General features: G+C 41.9%; 1 long non-coding RNA gene across 1 annotated transcript; it reads right to left on the bottom strand.

Moving 5' to 3' along the window:
- Positions 1-773: 773 nt before the first annotated feature.
- LOC131382656 (uncharacterized) lies at positions 774-11,585 on the bottom strand. Its single transcript, XR_009212215.1, has 3 exons — positions 11,349-11,585; positions 8,697-8,930; positions 774-1,187 (listed from the first exon to the last, which is right to left on the bottom strand). It is a non-coding gene; the product is annotated as an uncharacterized LOC131382656 (long non-coding RNA).
- Between the last annotated feature and the right edge of the window lie 48 nt (positions 11,586-11,633).

The following is an 11,633-nucleotide window of genomic DNA, read 5'->3' as shown; positions in this document are numbered from 1 at the left end:
CTGGGAATGCAGCCCGGCAGGTCTCAGCCTTATTTTACCCATCCCCTACACAAGATGGAGTTGCTCTGGTTCAAGCGTCTCTGACAAAAGCACTCTCAATATCTGACCCCCCCACTAACAAGAACAAATAAATAAACTAAAACCATAATAAAACATCAATAATCTGGTGTCTAGGAGAAATTTAGCTGTTGTGCACCATTTGTTATGATGAAACTCCTCCAGTTTCTCCAAATGCTGTGAGCCATCTCGTGTCTGAAGGTCAGATAGAACCTGTGACTTAGGTACCTCAGGTGTCCAAGTGTCACTATCAGATTACCCTTGACCACCAGATTCTTTCAGCAGCCTTGGGGTGGCAGAGTGGACAGTGAAGGTGACTGTTGCAAGCATTAAGTGTTGGAGTGCTATACCACCTCCATCCTCTCCAGCCCCTCTGTTCCCCATGATTTGTTTCTCCTGGAGTGAACATACTCAGAGGACCTTAAGAGCAAGGTCTTAAAATATGTGCAACACATACAAGCTTTTCAAAGAACAATTATTCAGAATACATACAGAACTCTTACAAATCAGCAAGACAGGTAAGCTAGTAGAAAATAATTTAGAGATAGAAACAGGCACTTAGTACAAAAGGATATACAAATCACCAATAAATAGGCAATGGCCCTGGGACTTCCTGCTCACTGTACCTGCACCAACAGCCTGACTGGGCCAGGCTTTCCACTGGTGCAGTTCTCATACCTGTCATTGCCAAGAATGGCTCTTTTTGAAGTGAGGCTGCTGAGTCTGGGAACATCAAGAGTGGGAGGAAAAGGATGGGCTTGCTATAGCCATGTTTCAGAGCAAAGAGCACAGACTGGGGTTTGGGCACTGATGATTCTGTCAGTGTTTATAGTGGTTTTGCGAATTACTTTTCCCCTTGGGCTTTAGCTTCCCTATTTATCTGATGGAAGAGTGGGATGAAATCAGAGTTGTTACCTGATATTCAACATATGGATTCTATTTAATTTGGCCAGCACAGTCACTCTCCTTCTCACTCTCACTCTCTCAAATAGGATTGGCTGTCAACATTTAAATATCAAGATTTCAGAGCCAGGCGTGGTGGCTCACGCCTGTAATCCCAGCACTTTGGCAGGCCGAGGCGGGCGGATCACGAGGTCAGGAGATCGAAACATGGTGAAACCCCGTCTCTACTAAAAATACAAAAAAAAAAAAAAATTAATTAATTAAATATCAAGATGTCTAGCTTCCCTTGAAGAATTAGGTGATGGGCCCACATTTCTACACTAAAACAACTGTCCAGAACTGCGTAGGAGGCCGTGTCTATTAGGCTGGATCAGAAATCTTGCCCAAGCAACACCCCTGCTGCCTACCTCAGCATGAACCTCGGTATGAAGAGGGAGACAATGTTATGTGTTCATCCCATAGGTTCTTCCCAGGCATTTCCCAGGCCCCGTAGGGTTAGCATTGGTTGGCAGAAACCATGTGACAGAGATTTGCCGACGGCAATGTGAGGCAGTAAAGAGATGGTGTAAATTCTCCATGTATTCTTACATTGTGTGGTTGGAAGCTAGAAACCTCTGAGAGGACAGACTGGCAATAAAGAACCAGCTGACATCCCCAAGTGATCACTACAGGACAGCTGCCAAGAAAAGCTCTCTGACTCCTCTGAGCCCCAGATAGAAGCAAAAAACAAAGCTTGGTTGTGTTAAGCCACTGATATCAGGGGTTATCTGTTACGATGGTAGAGCTTGTCCTCCACTGACTGATGAAATGGATCATAATAATAGTAGCAAATATTCATTGAGCGCTTCCTGATTTGAATGCCTAGTCATTGGGCTAAATACATATAATACCTTAGTTAGTCTTAATAATTATTCTATCTGATAGGTACTATTATTTTACGCTTTTAGAGAAGAGGTTTAGAGATGTTAAGTCATACACTTGAGTTCATAGTAAGTGAGAGAGCTAGGCAGTCTAATGCCAAAACTTTCGCTATGCGCCTCTCGCTGAGTCTGTCTTTCTCTGTAAAAAAGGCAATGATAACTTCAATTTTAACATTCAGATATTAGTTGTGCAAAGAGATAGTCTGGGTTAATTTTAAATTATTTGGATCAGTTTGAAGTTACATGGAGAAATTGGCAATGGTTTAATCTACTTGAACCAGTCTATACCAGATAAGTATAGTTAGACTCAATTTGAGCTGGATTCTGCTAGTATAGACATTCTGGAACACCCTTGGATCTTTGTTAATCCTTTAACAGAGATATTATTGGCTGTTAGATAGTAATTATTATGTTAAGAAAATATAATTATATTCTTAGGTTACTGAAGAGTTTAATCAGAAATAATTAAATGTTTCAAAAATCATGTGGGCATCTCTAACACTGCTAGCATAGCAAAACCTCCTGCCCAAAACCTCCTTCCAGTCACTCCCTCCTCCATCTTTTCCAAAGAAAAGCCTTATCCTGACTTAACATGCCATAGTGTGGGCGAAGGATTACCCAGGTGCCGAGGCAAGAGACTGAAGGCACAAACCGTTACAGTATAATAAGGAAAATAGAATAAGAATAGTTATAATACAAATTCGATATAGAGATGATCATGGACATTATCAATCATTAGTATAAACATTATTAATCATTAGCTTTTAATATTACTCTTAGTTGTATTACTAACATAACCAAGGAATAACCGGTGGGTATAGGGTCAGGTGCCGAAGGGACATTGTGAGAAGTGACCTAGAAGGCAAGAGGTGAGCCCTCTGTCACGCCCGCATAAGGGCTGCTTGAGGGTTCCTTGGTCAAGCAGTAATGCCAGTGCCTGGGAAGGCACCCGTTTCTTAGCAGACCGTGAAAGGGAGTCTCCCTTTCCTTGGAAGAGTCAGGGAACACTCTGCTCCACCAGCTTCTTGTGGAAGGCTGGATATCATCCAGGCCTGCCTGCAGTCATCCGGAGGCCTAAACCCCTCCCTGTCGTGCTGTGCTTCATTGGTCACGCTCCTTGTCCACTTTCATGTTCCTCCCATACTCCTGGTTCCTCTTTGAAGTTCTCAGTAGATAGCGGTAGAAGAAATAGTGAAAGTCTTAAAGTCTTTGATCTTTCTTATAAGTGCATAGAAGAAAATGCTGACATATACTGCCTTCCCTCTCTGCTTTGGCTACCTAAAAGCGAAGGGCCCCCTGTCCCATGATCACGTGACTTGCTTGACCTTATCAATCACCTGGATGACTCACCCTCCTTACCCTGCCCCCTTGTCTTGTATGCAATAAGTATCAGCACGCCCAGCTATTTGGGGCCACTGCCGGTCTCCACATCTTGGTGGTAGTGGTCCCCCGGGCCCAGCTGTTTTCTCTTTATCTCTTTGTCTTGTGTCTTTATTTCTTACCATCTCCCGCACACGGGGAGAACACCTTCAAAGCCCCATAGGGCTGGACCCTACACCATAGATTAGTTTCGCTTAGCTTTAAACATTTTATAAATGGAATTACACAGGATGCATTCTTGTGCCTGCATTCATTCAACACTATGTATGCCAGATTTACCCATATTATTGTATGTAGCTGTATTGTTCATACATTTGTGTTGCTGTATAATATTCCAGTGTATGAATATGCCATAATTTATTTATCCATTACACTGTCATTGAATATTGGGTTGTTTCCAGTTTGGGTTTATTACAAATAATGCTGCCATCAACCTCTTTCATATCTTTAATTATACTTGTGTAACCATTTCTTTAATACATATAGATAGGCATGAAGTTACTGGATTATACAATACATGCATACTCTTCTTTAGTACATAATGTCAAACATTTTCCAAAGTGGTTCTACCAATCTACATACCCAGCATCAGGGTATAAGAGCTTCAGTTGCTCCATAATCTTGCCAGTATTTGGTATTGACCATCTTTTTAATTTTAGCCATTCTGATGGGTCTGTAGTATTAACTCATTGTGGTTTTAATGTGTATTTTCCTGAACATCTATGAGGCTGAGCACCTTTTTGTATATTATTGGTCATTTTGCTCTCCTCTTTCATGAAGTACCTTTTCAAGTCTCTTACTATTTTTCTACTGGAGTGTGTATTTTTTTATTTACTTATAGGAGTTCTTTTATATATTACTGATAAGATCCCTTTTTATATTTGTGGATTTTCTTTTTACATTGTATGGTGTGGCTCTATCATAATTTACCTATTTTTATTTATAATTATTTAGATTGCTTTCAATGTTTTTATTCCAACAACTTCTATGAATTGAGTATTGTGGGTATTGTTTAGGATAGAGTATTTAGTATCAATCTCTTAGGTTTTATGAAATATTTTTTCAACAGCATTCAGCACCATAGGAAAGGCAAATGGCTGGGATCAGCCAGGTTGAGATTTTCTTTCCAGGAAAGTGAGATTAAAAAATATAATACTACAAGATAATTGATAATATTGGTTTTTAAAAAGTCATTGAAATTATAAAATTGATAAGGTCAATCACGTGACTTGCTTGACCTTATCAATCACCTGGGCTACTCACCCTCCTTACCCTACCCCTTGTCTCGTATGCAATAAATATCAGCGCGCCTAGCTATTCCGGGCTGCTACCAGAATAGCGCACCCAGCTATTCGGGGCCACTGTTGACTCTGAACTATGTAAGGAGGGAAGTAAAGACAGCATGGGAATTAGAGTTACTAGACATAGAGAAAGAAAGGATGGTGGGCTGGAGGCCAAGTGAATTGGGAGGAATAGAGTGATTACACTGTAAGGACAGGAAGTCATGGTCAGAGAACAGTATATCTGAATATGTGGTTTCAGAAGTGGGACAATTCTTCAGTAATGAGAAGGACCAGATATGCCCATAAGTGGCTGAAGTAGAAGGCAAGTGGTGAATTTTGGTGAAAATTTGCAAACCATGCATCTAACAAGGGGTTATATCCAAAATATACAAGGAAATCAAACAACTCAATAGCAACAAAACAAAACAAACACCAAATAATTTAATTTAAAAGTGGGCAAAAGACCAAAATAGACATTTCTCAAAAGAACACATATATATGGCCAACAGGTATATGGAAAAAAATACTCAACATCACTAATCATCACGGAAATGCGAATCAAAACCAAAGTGCGATATCACCTCCCCCCAAATAGAATGAGCATTATCACAAAGGCGAAAATGACAAATGCTTGTGTGAATATGGAGAAAACGGAACCTTTACACACTGTTTTGGTGGGAGTGTAAACTAGTACAACCATTATGGAAGACAGTATAGAGTTTCCACAAATAAATTAAAAGTAGAAGTATCATATGATTCAGAAATCCCACTACTGGGTATTGATCCAAAGAAAATCAATACGTCAAAGGGAAATCTGCACTCCCATGTTTCCTGGAGCCTTATTCACAATAGCCAAGCTATGCAATTATCCTAAAAGTCCATCAGTGCATGAATGGATAAAGAAAAGGCAGTACATATGCACAATAGAATAAAATTTAGTCATAAAAAAAGCATGACACCTTGTTATTTGCAGCAATGTAGATGAACCTATAGGGCATTACATTAAGTGAACTTAGATGACATCACATTAAGTGAAAAAGCCAGGAACAGAAAGACAAATACCACATGATCTCACTCATTTGTGGGCTCTAAAAAAAGTCAATCTCATAAAAGTACAGAACAGCATAGTTGTTGCTAGAGGAGAAATGGGGAGAGATTGGTGAAAGAGTACAAAATTACAGATAGGAGAAATAAGTTGTGGTGTTCTATTTCACATTAGAGCGACTATTGTATATTTCAAGACACCTAAAAGAGTCTTTTCGATATCTGCGCCAAGAAGAAATAAGTAAGGTGATGTATTTGTTACATATACTGATTTGATCATTACACAATGTACACAAGTATTAAAATATCACACTGTACCCCATAAATATGTGCAATTCTTGTGTCAAAAATCAAACTTTTACAAAATACAGAATGTGTTATAAGTAAAACACACACACACACACACACACACACACACACACACACACAAAGAGAGGCCAGAGAATTGAATCAGGCCATCTAAATGGACACTGAAGTCACTCAGTGTGATGAACTCAAGAATAAGACTTTGAGACAACTGTAACAATGTTAATAGGAAAAGAGAGAAAGAGAGTGTCCAGGAGATGTTAGGGGACAGTGCAGGGAAATGGTGATGTATAGCACAAGCTTTAAGGAGCAAGAGGTTTTCTTTCTTTTTTTTTTTAAAAAACATCCCTCCACTGGGAGTCCAGACCCACTGCCTATCTCTCCAGCACCTGCTGCTCTGTGTTCCCCCACAGGCCCCTCAGGTCACTCAGCATCCTCAGCATTGGGCAGGTCACTGCTTGGCTCAGCAGGGACACGGGGAAGGGTCCTGAGCTTTATGACCCTTGGGCACTGCGGTGGGGAAGTGGCCATGTGCTGGGGCACCATTGCTTGTTTTCAGTGTTCATGCTGAATTTATCAAAGTTTAACAACATACCTTATACCAGCAATTCAAGTCTACTTTTATGTAAATACACATATTATATTTATTCATATATAGTTGTATCGTTTATACAAATATCAATACAACTGACATCTAAAATATTATATATTTAATATATAAAGTCTATATTACAGATACATGTATACATATACACATAATGTTGTGTGTATTTTTTTTTTAACTTTTAGGCTCTGGAGTGCATGTGCAGGTTTATTATATAGGTGAACTGCATGTCACGGGGGTTTAGTGTACTGATTATTTGCCACCCAGCTAATAAGTATAGTACACCATAGGTAGTTTTTCAATTCTCTCTCTCCTCTCACGACCCTCAAGTACACATGTAGGAGCAAGAGATTTCTAGTAAGAAGAGATGAATAATGGTTTGAAAGGAATCAAAAGGAGCAAAGAGAACCTATACACCACATTCCCGCCCTGAAGTACTTAGAGTTTCAGAGAATAAGTAGAGTCTCTACCTGAAATACACAGGAAGCAATGTCCTCAAGGGAAACCCAAGTTACATTTAAAGCCAGGAGAAGCAAAGAACTGTCCATAAAGAAGCAGGTCTAAGGAAATAGGGAAGTTTGCTAATCATGCAGCTGAACTTCTATAGAGTACAACTGAAAGTAAGGGAGGAAAAGGGTGTTGGGTCAAGAAAGAACAATCAGAATATTATGGTGATAAAAATACCAGAGAGAATAGGTGAGCAAAGGGACTTAGGATTTGGATGGTGATCAAAGAAACCAGGAATGGTCAGCAGAAGGGGGTTGCTTCATCAGACTAAAGAAAGGGGGAGGGTGCACTCTCCTTAGTTATCTGACATGGAGACAGGCATCTCAGGTAGTGAGCAGGGAAGTCCAAATCTAGTCGTTAGGCACTCAGGAGTGGGCAGTCACCCTGCCAGTTTCAGCCCTACGTTTACGGTTCCAGTTAAGAGTAAGTCGTCAAACCAAGGGAACACAGGAACCGAGATGGTACGCTCCAAAAAGTTCCGTTCTGCTCTGAAGCGCCCCCTACAGGATCCTGTTCAGAGACGCAGGAGGAGGCAAAGCTGCTGGTCTGCGCTTGGCGCCATCCTGTGCTCCCTTCTGCCCTCTTCTTTTGGCCCAAGTTCTAGTCCCATCTGCTTTGTCACCCCCTGCCCACCTAAGGGACTTCCTTCTCTGGTCTTCACCGTCCTCATGGTAAAATGGACATGACATCTCTAATCACACATATCTATCCAGTGATGTAAATGCAGTGAAAAGGGCTTTGAACAGTGTTGTCAGGGAAGGAGACTGAGGCACTGATTTCTTCCCATTTTCCCAATTCCTGCTTCAGCACTGCTCACCTAGGCTCCAGCCCTCTAAATCTATCCTAGCCCTTTGGTCGATCTTTGCCTACTGAGGGCAAAACTACATAGTATCCCAAAAACAAGGATTAATACTACAGCCCCATTTCTTCTCTGCCATTTCCCATGACAACTCTTAAACCTAGAAACTGGTACCATTTCCCTGATTGGTGGGACCTGCTTACTAGACCAAAAGGGATGTGTATGTACATTTCATAATGGGCATTCAGTTGTGGGATGATGTGAGGGCTATGTGTGAGATAAATCCTGGAGCTGGTCTGGCCACATCCCAGTGACTCATTTGGACTCATTTGGACAAGTAACTAGAGCTCCTATTTGAAAGAATGACAAGCAAGCTACCTCAAATTTCTCTTTCTCAACCCATGACTTCACCTTTTCTGTTCCTTAATGCTCTCATCATCCAGCCCTCCTTTCTGCTGTTTTTCCTCAGTGTTCAAGCCTACACCCTAGTCTCCTGTGCCATCCCACTCTTTTGGGGTTCTGCCCTGTTACCCCTCTCCGAATAACGTCAGCCCTGCCCACTACCCTGCTGTAAGGATCTGCCCAGCTCTTCCTCTGTTGGTTTTAAACTGTGCATCTGCTGCCACCATGTACATCAGAGTCCCAATTTCCATTACTCCCCTGCCTTCCCCCCTGCTCCTCCTCCTACCCCTTATTTCTCATCCCCTGTACTCTAGTTCCCAGTCCCAATCGAGCCACCCCCAACCAGCCATGACAATTCACAGCTCTCATCCCGGAGAGATGGTTTCCCTCCTGCTGGGACAGTTCTGGGGCAGTTCAGAATTGCCAGGACTGTGGATTCCCAGCAGCTTGACCTGGTGGACACACGGAATGCAAGACAACAGCAAACCCACCTTCAGCCTTGGTAAGTGACAGGACCCCTTTTCCATGACCAGATCCTGGTTACCTTGCTACTGTCTCTATTTTGTCTCCATTCCCATCTGGGCAATCCTCTTCAGATGCTAGAGATTTCCTTTTTTTCAACAGTTTGCTCCTTTCCTCTCATGCCTGGTCAGCCAGACTGCATGAGGTTCTCTACGTTTGAGACTGGCTTCTCCATGGAACTTGGTCTGTAGCCACAGAGCAACCTGCAGGGCCAGTGACAGAGAATGAAGAGGAGAGTGAAGAGTGGAACACATCTAATGTGTTCTCTAGAGGGTAAGTCTTGTCGATCTGCCCTGCGTTCAAGTGAGTGCAACCCCTGAGCATCACACATAGGGCACAAGGTCCCTGCTTTAGATAGATGGGGACTCAGGTTTGTTTCTGTTTCCTTTGGGCTGGTTCCTCCCAGACGCCATTTTCTTCATCCTAGGATCCCAGGACCATCCCAAGGACTTTCTGCCCTTGAGAAATGTCTCCTGCAAAAAGGGGAGGGTCCCTCCATTATGCTGTCATCAAAGCTCTGAGGGTTGAGCCTCTTGCTCAGTCAGCGCTTCTACTTCAGGATGGGAAAGGTGGCAGTCTAGAAGGCAAGAATGTGTCCAGATCCTGAGCAGATGATAGCATCAGATGAACACATGACAATAAGAAGTGCTCTCCTCAAACTGAGGTCTACATTCAATATAATCTCAATAAAAATCCAAAAGATATTTTTAGGGAACTTGACAAGCTCATTATAATTTATATGGACATACAAAGGGCCAAGAAGAGGCAAGACTCTCTTGAGAAGACATCCTTCCCTACCAGATATTAGAATTTGTTACATAAATTATGGTAATTAAGATAGAGTAGTGCTGTTGCAAGCTTAGACAAATAGACCAATGGCACAGAATAGAGTCCAGAAATGGACTTGCACATATGGGGACACTTTCTTTATGGCCACAGTAGCATAGCAGACCAGTGAGGAAGGACTATCTCTTCGATAAGTTGGTGGTGGGTCAACTGGATACTCCTTTGGAAAGAAAGAATTAAGCTGGATTCCTACCTCACACTGCACTCGAAAACCAATTTCAGGTGGAATACAGATCTCACTGAGAAAGGGTAAAACAACAAATCCTCTTAAAGATTAATAGCTCTGCCCACAGATGGCCATGGAGCTCTTGCGATGTGTTATGAAGTATAAAATCTGCACCAGACTTTAAACATTAGTAGGACAAAACAATGTAAAATATCTCAGTAATTTTTATATTCAAACATTGAATCATTGACAAATTGGATATACTCAGTTAAACATCACATTATTAAAATCGTTTTATCTAATTCTTGCTCTCTTAACGCGGATACTAGAATGTTTTAAACTACATGAGTGGCTCAGCTCATACTTTTATAGAACAGCACTGCTCTAAAAAGTAATATAAAAATAACCTCAGGTCATCAAATTAGAAAAAGATATCTTAAATGAAAATTAAGAAGCAATAATCATAAAGGAAAAGACTAATACATTTGACTACGTTTAACTTTTGGTGTCCAGAAGACACTATTAAGAAACTAAAATGGCAAGCCACACAGAGGGAAAATAAATTTACAGCATGTACAGCCCTCAAAATAATATATTGAGAACTCCAACAAATTGATAAAGATAAACGATCCAATTAAAAATTTTGTTCAACACTGTGTCCCAGACTAAACCCATTCTGCAATTCACATTGTGTCCTGAGCGAATGAATGGATGGATGAATGAATGAAGTACTGAGTGGGGAAGAGCACAGTCTTCAGTCAGTATTTAGGTGCTTACTAAAACTAGGGGTGGTTTCTTTCTTTATGCTAGATCTACTTTTGATTCTTTTTTTATTTTTATTTTTTTTAGACGGAGTCTCTCTCTGTCACCCAGGCTGGAATGCAACAGCACAGTCTCAGCTCACTGCAACCTCCGCCTCCCAGGTTCAAGCAATTCTCCTGCCTCAGCCTCCCGAGTAGCTGGGATTACAGGCATGCGCCACAACGCCTGGCTAATTTTGTATTTTTAGTAGAGATGGGGTTTCACCATGTTGGTCAGGCTGGTCTCAAACTCCTGACCTCAGGTGATCCACCTGCCTCAACCTCCCAAAGTGCTGGGATTACAGGCGTGAGCCACCGTGCCCGGCGATTCTTTTAAAATAAACGGCATTATTTAAGGTATCTAGCAGACTCAAATTCATAGAAACAAAAAGTGAAATGCCAGGGGCTGGAGAAAAGGGAAAAGGGAAACTTGTTGTTTAACGGGTGTGAAAAAGTTCTGGAGATTGGTTTCACATAGTTTGATATACTTAATACTACTGTACTTTAATACTTAAAAATGGCTAAGATGGTAAAATTATATTATGTGCATTTTAAACACAAACATTAAAAATAAACAAACTATAAAGTCAACAGATTCCTTAATTAGGAAAGGTTTATTCTGTCAATATTATCGCATTGGTCATCTTGGCCACACTGGCCAGAATGTGTTCTCAGAGAGGAAACCTCCGGGTTTTTTGTGAGGTTTTGATTCTGGGCGTCTGCTTTAAGGTGGGAGACGTTTCTGACTCTTCCAAAAGCTTTTTTAGGAAATGATTGGCCAAGGTGAGGTCCAATCATCTGTCCCTTACTTCCTGGGTCTGCCCCTTGCCGGAAAGCCCTTTCCTGGCGGTATCCAGGGGACCTTCTAGTAACCAGCCGGGCCTGAGAAGCTGGGGCAGGTGAGTACAGTGCCAGAAAAGGGCGGGGCGCGAAATAAGATCCCGACCGGCGGGCGCGGGGCGGGGCGGTGCAGGCAGGGGAAGTGGCTGGCCGAGTGAGACCCGCCCCGACCGGGCAGCACTACCCGAGCGCTGTTGCCTGGAGACGGCGGGGACGCGTTGCCTGGAGACTGTGGAAGGCCCTGGCAAGAGGGC

The sequence above is a fragment of the Hylobates moloch genome, unplaced genomic scaffold (assembly GCF_009828535.3).
Source record: "Hylobates moloch isolate HMO894 unplaced genomic scaffold, HMol_V3 SCAFFOLD_704, whole genome shotgun sequence".
Classification (NCBI taxonomy): domain Eukaryota; kingdom Metazoa; phylum Chordata; class Mammalia; order Primates; family Hylobatidae; genus Hylobates; species Hylobates moloch.
Note: the sequence above shows the minus strand (reverse complement) of the source record. Positions and strands in the feature narration are given on the sequence as shown.